Here is a 12,114-nt window from a genome sequence, read left to right as displayed (position 1 = left end):
AACTAGCACTGGAGATGGTTCAATTTCAACAGTAACCAAAGTAAGACACTGATGAATTAAAAAAAAATCGAAGACACCATGTTTACATCGATAAAGCAACCTCCTCAAAGTTGCAATAGGTGACAATACTGAACCACCTACCAAAAATAATTTGATCCATAAGCCATTTGTAAGTCAAATGGTTTGTATTACATAACATCATTGACAACAAATACCTTAGACAGCCCACCTCGCTTCAATAAGACTTTAAACACATGGGAATGGTCGTCAAAACAAAATCTTAAGGGGTGAGCCAACCAATAGAACTTGCTAATCTTTCACAACAATTTCCTTGATTTTGTAAAACAATGGCACGTCGTTGATTACTTCAACAGGTACGATCAAGCCAAGGCGATAGTCAGCACCATGGTGCTTCACCAGGATAACATTTGTGTGCACTGAGACATTCAATCTAGTAGCAATCTCAGGACCTTCTTTCATGTCCTTGAGCAGTACCATCGTCCCTGGACCTATGGCTATTTTGTCCTGGCTGAAGATTCCCATTTATACGCAATGTTGGTGACTTTTGGCTGGTGTAATGGTGATATTTTTTCATCTCTAGCTGTGTTTTAAAGAAGTTGTCTTTCCCTTCATAATGAATAGACCATATGTAAAGAATCGGCCCACTATTCCTTGTACACCGAGGATAATGTGTTATGAAGGGATGCCTTTGATGCTCAGCAATGAAGTGTTTCAGATAGTCATACCCTCGGTTTATAATACTGGAGAAAACACAATATTCACGGTCTGTAGTAGTAACGGTAGCATTTGCCAGGATTTATCATCATTCTGAACCAGATCACCAAATAAGGGCATTTCGTGGCGAAGACACAAAGGTTGGACAGTATTTAGGCCCAAAGCATTGCTTTCATCATCCAATTTGACTGCAGGTGGACAAATCCATCTCTCTGTGTAGCCATAGTTAAATGACTATTCTTTTTTATTAATTTTTTATTTATAGGATTTTCAGATATAAGAACAGAAAAACAGTACAACCCTCATTCCCCCATCCATCCTCCCATCATACAAGGATCATAGAAAAGTACTTTAATTTAAATAGGACAGAAACATATACAGTAATAGAAATAAACACAATGGAAAATGTTAAATACAAATTTAATTGATATAATAATTATAGTTGAATCTTATTAGCACAATATATGCCCACTAGAACAGAAATGACTGCTTACCAAAATATGCAAGTTACACTAAGTAAATGACAGGCTCTCCACGTATTGTATTAATGGGGACCGGCTTAAGTGAAACTTTTGTTGGGACATATGCACATTGTACCTAACCTTCTCCAGAGGCTGAGATGACCTCCTTAACCCACTGCATAAAGGAATTGTAGCTGTCCAGTTGTTTGATCATCAACTTTGGCAGAAAAATGGGAATCATTTGGAATAAGTACAAAAAACCTAGGTAGTACAGTCATCTTAACAGAATTAATGTGACCTGCTAATGAAATGGGAAGAGACGACCACGTTATGAAATCCTGCTTAGTGTGTTCCAGGAGTGTTTTGAAGTTATGTTTAAACAGAGCCTTAAATGAGCATGTGATCTTTATCCCCAAATAAGTAAAGACGTGATGCTCCACCTTAAATGGGAAATTGACATACCCAATACCTTCTGCTAACTGATTCATTGGGAGGAGCACACTTTGTTTGGTTTAACTCATGACCAGAGAATGTCCCAAAACCTTGTAGCATGTCCAAGAGATATGGTAAAGACTCCACAGGGTTAGAGATGTATAAAAGAAGATTATCTGCATATAAGGACACCTTCGAGTTATGGCACCCTTTAGTATTCCCTTAGTCCTCTCCTCCACCTGCAGGGTGATAGCAAGAGGCTCAATAGCCATATCAAATAGGAATGGGGATAAACAGCAACCCTGCCTGGCCCCTCTGTGGAGAGGAAGCAGCTGGAGGTAACATTGTTGGTGCGAACAGAAGCCACTGGATCAACATCTTGTTCCAGGAAAGGAAAGACGGGCCAAACCCAAATATCTTTAGTACTGTAAATAGATATTCCCACTCAACCCTGTCGAAAGCCTTCTCAGCATCAAGAGATATGGCGAAATCTGGCTGTCGAGTTGAGTGGGCAGGGTTAAGAACACTAAATAGCCGGCACATATTATAGAAAGATTGCCTGCCTGGGATAAATCCAGGTTGGTCAGAGTTCATTACATGAAGCGTCACTGTCTCTAAACGCCGCAAGAGGACCTTAGTGATAATGTGATAATCGCAGCACAAAAGGCTTATTGTCACATCTGCTCCCACTCTTCCCCGCCCTGGTGCTTGAGGGCGCCAGGCTGCCCTGCATCACGTACTCCTATCATCCATTATGCACACCTGCCTACCCTCGTCACGCGCATCAGCGATATTGAACTCACCTGGACTCACTCATCACCTGTTATTACCTCCCCTATATTTGTCAGTTTCCCAGCTCTGTTCCCTGCTTCTGCATTGATTGTTTTTTGCCTTTGTTTTCTTGTTTGCTGAAGCTGTTCCTGTCTCGTTCCATGTCCGTTCCTTATTAAATATTTGACTCCCCCGTACCTGCTTCGTCTCTCCAGCGACATCTTATGTGACAGAATGCAGAATCCGTCATACGAAGCATCAGGGAGTACTGGCGTTCCGGTTGGTATGGTGACATCGGCTCTGGGTTGCCACCGATGGAACCGGGGGCTGCCTAGCCAGCCCGTCTGGCTTTTACACCCTGGCTGGCTCGAGAGGTTTCCTTGCCTCGGTTGGCTCGGAAGCTTCCCATCCCACGTCACACCCCACCGGATCTTCTGGCTCCCTCTCTGCAGCGGGATCACCAGGCATCTTGCCTCAGCCGGATCGTTGAGCTTCTATGCCTCAGCCGGCTTGCCAGGCGCTCACGCTCCTGCCGGTTTGTTGGGCTTCCACGCCCCAATCGGCTTGCCCAGCGCCCCTGTCTCGGCCTGCTTGCCCAGGTGGGATGCCGGGTGGTGCCCCTAGAGGGGGGGGGGGGGGGGGTACTGTCACGTCTGCTCCCGCTCTCTCCCCCCTGGCGCTTCAGGACGCCAGGCTGCCCTGCATCATTCACTCCTATCATCCATGACTCACTCCTGCCTACCCTCTTCATGCGCATCAGCGATATTGGACTCTTCTGGACTCACTCATCACCTGTTATTACCTCCCCTATATTTGTCAGTTTCCCAGCTCTGTTCCCCGCTTCTGCATTGATTGTTTTTTGCCTTTGTTTTCTTGTTTGCTGACGCTGTTCCTGTCTCGTTCCATGTCAGTTATTTATTCAAATGTTTGACTCCCCGTACCTGCTTCGTCTCTCCAGCGTCAACTCATGTGACACTTATAGGGCGGTATGAGCCATGGTCTAGAGGATTTTTGTCCTTTAAATGATTTTTTTTACCCCTTTTTTCTCCTCAATTTTCGTGGTAGTAGTTGTAGTCTTGTCTCATCGCTGCAACTCCCGTAAGGTCGAGGCGGTATGCAAATTGGAGTGAGTCTAGGGTTTCTGGGATAATGATGTTGATGTGAGCCATTGCCAGCCTTTCAAAGCACTTCATGGCTACGGACGTGAGTGCTACGAGTCCATAGTCACTTAGTCAGGATGCCTTAGTTTTCTTGGGCACAGGGACTATGGTGGTCTGCTTGAAACATGTTGGCATTACAGACTCAATCAGGGACATGTTGAAAATGTCAGTGAAGACACCTGCCAGTTGGTCAGCACATGCCCGGAGCACACGTCCTGGTAATCCATCTGGCCCCGCGGCCTTGTTATTGTTGACCTGTTTAAAGGTTTTATTCACGTCAGCTACGGAGAGCGTGATCACACAGTCGTCCGGAACAGCTGATGCTCTCATGCATGCCTAAGTGTTGCTTGCCTTGACGCAAGCATAGATGTGATTTAGCTCGTCTGGTAGGCTTGTGTCTCTGGGCAGTTCGCGAGTAGCTTCATCAGCTTCGAGTAGCTTCATCATCACTTATTGAGACGTCCATGTGAGTTTGTTCATCTGAATTGAGACGGGGGATGTCCAGATTGTATAGAAATGCATGCAAATGAGATGTGTCAGGAAGAGCCTCTGGCGAGTAAAGAGCAGAGAATAATTGCTTAAATTGATTGTTGATTTATTTGGGATTGGTAGAAGTTAAATCAGATGCAACACAGATTTCAGGTATTGTGCTGCTTGCAGAGGATTGTCAAAACTGAGATAACAGCTTTCTCTCAGTGTTCATAAAATGGCTGCCTTGACTTAAACAGAAGCTGCTCTGTTTGTTTAGTGGAAAGATTGTCAAATTCCGATTGGTGTAGCAGTCTGCCTTTCTAGAGTTCAGGAGTCGGAGAAGAGGCATATCTGTTGTCTACATCTAGAATGAGTTGAGATAGCGCCAATAAGCGTTTAGTGCGCTGTTTGTTATCATACGCTGTGTATGAAATAATTAGGCTTTTAATGACTCCCACACAGTAGAATGAGACACGTCAGGGGTGCAGTTTATCTGTAAAAAGACATCAATGTGAGTTCATATGTATTTTTTAAAGGCACTACATGATAGTAGTAGTGGGTCAAGTCACCACACGCATTGTGACACAGTTTTTTTCCGGAAAGCGGATATCTAGCTGGACAGCACAATGGTCTGAGATAATGATGCTGTGATATTGGCTATTAGTTACAAAAGGAAGAATTCTATTGTCCAGCAGGAAAAAGTCAATCCTATCATATGAGTGGTGGACTGGAGGAAAAAAGGAGCACTGTTTAGCAGTGGTATTGCTCCTCCTCCATGGATCAGACAAATTATAGGATTTTAGAAGTGAGTTGATTACTGCACCTGATTTTGAAATTACATTGTTGGGCTTCGGTCTGGATCTGTCTAGACTTGGATGTAATACACAATTGAAATCTCTGCCCAGTATCAAATGATGAGAGTTAAGCTCAGAAAGTGTTGCAATGAGGTCAGGGAAAATGTAGCATCATGCCAATTAGGACCATAGAGGTTAGCCAGAACAACCTGTGTGCTAAATCATTTCCCCATGACTATAACATATCTGCCATTAGTATCTGAAGTTACTTTGGAGGAGACAAACATGGTGCCTTTTCTGATCAGGGTGGCTGGCCCTCTGGCCTGAGCACCAACTTTGGAGTGAAATATTTGGTCGACCCATCCTCTCTTTAGTTTATCAAGATCACAGGATGGGAGAAAAACAATGTCCGGACTTAGACTTAAGATGAGCATACACTCTTCCTTTTAAGTTCCAGCTGACGAAGCAAGTGGAGCCTAGAGTGTGTCACTTAGGCATAGTCACAGTAATTAGAAATTAATGTTAGTACAATCACAAGCCAATCACAAGCCAGTGTGCTGAAAGGTCAGAGTAATAAAACATGAAGCCGAGTCACAAAACATTGCATAACTATTTGCATATTTAGGTTGCATCTTTCCAACATGGATTAATGGCACAGTGGAAATAAGAGTGAAAAATAAGGCCACCCAAAATTCAAATGGGTGAAGTTGACCTTTAACATTAACATTAGGATGGCTGTGATTCACATAATGATATAAAACTATCTAGACAAAAACATTTGCGGAAATCCCCTTTAAGTGAGAAATTAATATTTTGCAACTACAGTGGTACAATTCAATTTTAATGGCCAATTTAAAAGATTACCTTCATTCAAGAAGTCACTCAGCCTCAGGGTCAGTGAGTTTGACATATTTTTGTTCACCCTTCAACTCACTTTGATCAGCTTGTTGGATCTGGAGGGAGAAAAAGAAACATTAAGTTCTGTTGATAAGATTTTGAAGATATGGTACCATGAACATATAATCCATAACCATAACTGTACAGAACTCTACAACAATATTCAAATACTGATTTGTGACCTACCTTGTGATTCACAAATTGGCCTCCCACCAACTTTACTGAAACAGACAAATTAGTTCAGTACTGTAACCTAATACAATTTACAAGAAAGTAACTCCAATAACAACCCATTTCAAATAAACAGCAATGAGGGTTCATATACAGTGCCTTCAGGAAGTATTCAGACCCATTGAATTTTACCACATGTTGTTAGGTGACAGCCTTATTGTTTTCCCTCATCAATCTACACATAATACCCCATAATGACAAAGCAAAAACAGTTTTTGAGAAAGAAAACTGAAATATCACATTTACATAAGTAGTCAGATCCTTATTTCAGTACGTTGTTGAAGCACCTTTGGCAGAAATTACAACCTCAAGTATTCTTGGGTATGACTCTACAAGCTTGGCACACCTATATTTGGGGAGTTTCTCCCATTCTTCTCTGCAGATCCTCTCAAGATCTGTCAGGTTGGATGGGGAGCGTTGCTGCACAGCTATTTTCAGGTCTCTCCAGAGATGTTTGATTGGGTTCAAATCCACACTCTGGTTGGGCCACTCAAGGACATTCAGAGACTTGTCCTGAAGCCACTCCTGCATTGTCTTGGCTGTGTGCTTAGGGTCATTGTCCTGTCGGAACCTTCGCCGCAGTCTGAGGTCCTGAGCGCTCTGGAGCAGGTTTCCATCAAGGATCTCTGTAATTTTCTCTGTTAACCTTTCCCTCGATCCTGACTAGTCTCCCAGTCCCTGCCACTGAAAAACATTCCCACAGCATGATGCTGCCACCACCATGCTTCACCATAGAGATGATGCATTCTAAACTGAAGATTGATTAGGTGATTATTGGAGTCAGGTGTATTAACTGGGATTGGGGCAAAACTGTGACACCAATTAGGGCCTTGAGGACTGGAATTGCCCATCCACAGAGGAACTCTAGAGCTCTGTCAGAGTGACCATCGGGTTCTTGGTCACCTCCCTGACCAAGGCCCTTCGCCCCCGATTGCTCAGTTTGGCCGGGCGGCCAGCTCTAGGAAGAGTCTTTGTGGTTCCAAACTTCTTCCATTTAAGAATGATGAAGGCCACTGTGTTCTTGGGGATCCTCAATGCTGCAGAGGTGTTTTGCTACCCTTCTCCAGATCTGTGCCTCGGCACAAACCGACAAATTACATTTTTTTAAATGTAATCCATCCCGGTGGCACAGTGGTCTAAGGCACTGCATCGCAGTGCTAGCTGTGCCGCTAGAGATCCTGGTTCAAGTCCAGGTTCTGTCGCAGGTGACTGCAACTGGGAGACCCATGGGGCGGTGTACAAACTGTCCAGTGATGTCTGTGTAAGGGGAGGGTTTGGCTGGCAGGAATGTTCTAGCGACTCTTGTGGCAGGCCGGGTGCAATGCACGCTGGCACATTTGCCAGGTATACAGTGTTTCCCCTGACACATTGGTGCAGCTGGCTTCCTGGTTAAGCGGTCATTGTGTCAAGAAGCGACTCGGCTGGGTTGTGTTTTGGAGGACGCGCGGCTCTCGACCTTCGCCTCTCTCGAGTCCATACGAGAGTTTCAGCGATGGGTCGCTAGAACATTCCTGCCAGCCAAACCCTCCCCTTACACTGGACAGTTTGTACGCCGCCCCATGGGTCTCCCAGTTGCAGTCACCTGCGACAGAACCTGGACTTGAACCAGGATCTCTAGCGGCACAGCTAGCACTGCCAATTGGATACCATGAAAAAGGGGTAACAAAATAAAAATATGTTTTAGAATAAGGCTGTAACGTAACAAAATGTCGAAAAAGTCAAGGATTTTGAATACTTTCTGAAGGCACTGTTTGTGACCTTGTTTCAAAACTCCATCCCTGGCAGAATCCATCGAACTTCCTTCTGGGAGATAGCCTAGGTCTACCATTCATGTCAGGCTATTACCACATCATTAGTACCCTGCTGTAGACCTATGGCTATAGAAAGTGGACGGATTAAGAACAGATTAATTAACATAGCTAGGCATCAAATCTTTAAGTCTAACACAACTTTCTATGAAGGAAGCCAGAACAGATCTGCCAATGTCTGTTTCCATCCACGCAGCAACACACACTGAACTACCGCAACAACGCACATGTCCTTGCGTTTCCCCTCACCCATCAGTGTTGTCAACGAAAGCAGTGGAGAGCTGCCAACCCAGAGCAATACAGTAATTCTATGAGGGGCTGGTCAGGCAAAGAGGAGACGAACAGTCTTTTTCCTCTGCACGGGGCTCCAACTAGCGTGTTAGAAAGAAAACTCCAATCTATTGGGACATAGCTGTGTTTCCATCCAATTGATTTCCTACGGTTTCCGCTTGTTGCTAGCTAACGTTGCAGATAACTTACAGCTTTGATTCTCTTCAAACAGTTCCAACACCCCATGCAATCAAAACCCACGAGTTCACCACCAGAGTCTTTGCTTACTGTTGTTGAATGAACGATGAAACGCAAGCAATCTAAAATGGGAAAAACATGCATATACACTTTGTCACTGTCCCCCACTGAATTATTAGTTGTCATTGGAAATGAACAGCCAAGTAAAATGAACCAACAGGATTTAGCAGACAAATTACCTTTAAGAAAGACTGCCAGAGAAACTGAAATTAAAGAAAATGGCCACATGGGAAAAACCTGAGTGCATTAGCTAGCTAGGCTAGAAAGACACAGACTTGAAATTATTGCAGAAATAATTAACCCTCCTATTGTTGTCGTTTCATGTTAATTAATTCTGTGTTCCCGGTCCAAAATGCCCCCCCCCCCACTACAGCTGATTATAAATCCATAATAATCCATATATAATCACCTAATATTGTGTTAGATCCTTTTAGCAACTTAAGTTCTTGTGAACAACTTCTATTTGCTATTTATGGCCTGTAGGCCTCATTGACCTGAGCTCATACAACTAGTTTTTGAGTAAAAAAGCATCATGCGTTGATTATTTAGACTATAATAAATTCACAGATGAAACATATTGGGCTATTTATCACAGATGTATATACCAGAGCTGTGAGAAAAGTTCTTTATATTATTGAAACAATGTTGCAAAATTGTTTGTGAGAATGTCAATAGTTGTGGTTCCCATGGGGGAAAGATTATATTTTGGAAGTCAAGAAGGGGAGTGAGGTGTGTGTGTGCTCAAACACACATGCAATGTGGGGGTCTGAGAAAGGAAGTGTGTCCATCTGATGAATGGGGATATGCCTGAACTCAATTTTATACACAACTTGTCGTCTCACCTATTAATTTCTAATAACTGGTCATTTTTGAACGGGAACACCACAGGTGTACAAAAGTTAAATAAAACACCCAAAATGCAAAGAACATCATCAACATGTATTTTGTGTGTTCAGATGCCCTGTGTGGACAAAGTCATGGAACCTTATGACAATCAGATTAAATGAACTACATTTTCAGAGAGAAATCTTGTGAATCGGTCCAATTAGACCGGAAGACAAGAGGAGGGTAAAATTAATTAGCCAATGCTATTATGCAAGTTGTCTATAATGACACACCTTGATCAGATTAGTCCGCCACATTAAAAGAGCTAGAATTTAAAGAACAAAAAATGGCATTAGCATGAGGTATTGTTGGCTAGTTAGCTAACTTGGCGTTGTTGCGGTAGTTCAGTGCGTGGGTAGTCGTCAGGAGCAAGCTGCGCTAGATGAAGTGCGCTGCATGTGGTGGCAATGGCTAAAGAAAGCCGGTAGCTGGCAAAATTCACCAAAACAACTCAAAATAAATGACAAATTAAGTTTAAGAAGCATTAGCTCGCTAGCTTGACTAGCTAATAATTTCCCAAACAGACATCACTGGTCTTGAAAGCTACCCCCAAAATATTGCAAGCTAGCTATCTGTAGTTGCTAGGCTAGCTAGCGATTTTCAAATACAATAACAATTCCAAAAAGGTACTCCAATGCATTTGACAATCAAATAGAAAGTGCATTTTAATAGTAAGAGCACTAAATTAAGAGACACGTTTGTTTGAAACTCACCTTGCTGCAAAGTGCTAGTGCTGCCTTCTATAATGGCATTGATGAGAAAGGAAATATTGAAAGCATCAAATAAAATTGGTGGGAGGTGTTATGATGTTTCTTACACTAATTAGAGTACAAAATTACACATAGCGTTTAACTACAGTTAACACCAACGTCACAGTCCAAACACTGCATGTTGTTCAATCAAATCTAAGGGAGCCAATCACTTTTGACACTGCCAATTTAACACCATGCCTGCAGTATGATATGGGATTAAACACAGTGAGACTGAGACTGTGTCTACAGGTCCATGCTAGGTAAAGCTCCGCCTTATCTCAGTTCACTGGTCACGATGGCAACACCCATCCGTAGCACTCGCTCCAGCAGGTGTATCTCACTGATCATCCCTAAAGCCAACACCTCATTTGGCCGCCTTTCGTTCCAGTTCTCTGCTGCCTGTGACTGGAACGAATTTCAAAAATCGCTGAAGTTGGAGACTTTTATCTCCCTCACCAACTTCAAACATCTGCTATCTGAGCAGCTAACCGATCGCTGCAGCTGTACATAGTCTATCGGGTAAATAGCCCACCCATTTTTACCTACCTCATCCCCATACTGTTTTTATTTATTTACTTTTCTGCTCTTTTGCACACCAATATCTCTACCTGTACATGACCATCTGATCATTTATCACTCCAGTGTTAATCTGCAAAATTGTAATCATTCACCTACCTCCTCATGCCTTTTGCACACAATGTATATAGACTCTTTTTTTCTTTTTTTTCTTTTTCTACCGTGTTATTGACTTGTTAATTGTTTACTCCATGTGTAACTCTGTGTTGTCTGTTCACACTGCTATGCTTTATCTTGGCCAGGTCGCAGTTGCAAATGAGAACTTGTTCTCAACTAGCCTACCTGGTTAAATAAAGGTGAAATAAAAAAAATTATAAAATAAATAAATTCATGTGTAACCTACTCTCTGTCTCTCTTGCTGGCAATATAACAACACCAAGGAGTGTCCCTGCCTTTCAAAATCCCATTACTTTTAACGATGTAACAAAATCTTGCAAATAATTGAACAGATCACAAAACATAGAAAAAAGCTCAAAAGCATAACATGGTATGTCCGACAGTAACTGTCTCCCTCATGCAGAGCAGAAGAGCAGAATACACCGTAGCACTATCTATACAGTAAGCATCAGTGCATACCTGACTAAAGCTAAGCATCTGGAAGACTGGATTCATAGTTTCCTTAGTGTGAATCATGTTCAAGGCTATCATGTCTTTGTCTCTATTTGGCAAATGTGAGGCTAAGATTCCTTCTTTTTTACGTATCTTCTGAAACAATCATTTTTAAAATAACAATTAAACATTTTATTGTAGTTATATAATATTTTAACAACAGGAAATCCAATTTCTCCTAAATGAGGTAAACAGCTTTTTGGTTGTTTTTATTTTAAAAGTAAGAAATCCATTCTATTTATTACATATGACAAATAAACCTGTTTCTCTGAAGCAGTGTTCTGGCACAAATGTAAAAGTTCTCATATGCAGCATTCAATCAAAACAAGTTTTCATGGTTTCGTAAAATATACTTCCCCCTCAATCAGCTAGTGACATTACCTTACTCATTATCTATGATTACATCTGGTCATCCTTTTCCTTGGCAGAATTATATTGTGTTGCCTGAACCTGCATTCAATCATAGTGTGGATTTTTATTGATGATTGTAACGGACAGCATTTCTCTCCAAATAAACTCCAATTGACTTGGTCCGTGACAGCAATTTACACATTATTATTCTATACATATTCCTGTAATGAATGAACCCATTTTAACTCCAGGCAAACTATTTCCCCTGACCTTTGACACTTGTATTGATTTCATGATAGATTTTTAAATGGAGAAGATTAAAATTCAGCACCACTAATGCTCTTAATGACGGCGGCCATGTTTGTGTGTTTACCTACCAATTGATTCTCTTCTCTAAACAGGATATTTGTAGAGATCCTTTCCCCGTAATGGAGGTGATTTGATTACATCTAACTCTTGTATAACATTAATCACTTGTGTGTGTAGTGTAAGGATGTGAGGTTAGTAGTAGCCGCTATATAATCCATCCACAGCCTTATTCACCTTTAAACTCTATTACTTTCACTGAAAGGAGGCGCACCTCTACTTTAAGGCTTTAAGCATCATTTACAGTGTTATTCATGAGTTTAAGGACCAGACATGAAATGGGTTCA

The sequence above is a fragment of the Oncorhynchus kisutch genome, linkage group LG17 (genome assembly GCF_002021735.2).
Source record: "Oncorhynchus kisutch isolate 150728-3 linkage group LG17, Okis_V2, whole genome shotgun sequence".
In the NCBI taxonomy this organism is placed as follows: Eukaryota; Metazoa; Chordata; class Actinopteri; order Salmoniformes; family Salmonidae; genus Oncorhynchus; species Oncorhynchus kisutch.
This window is presented reverse-complemented; position numbering follows the sequence as displayed.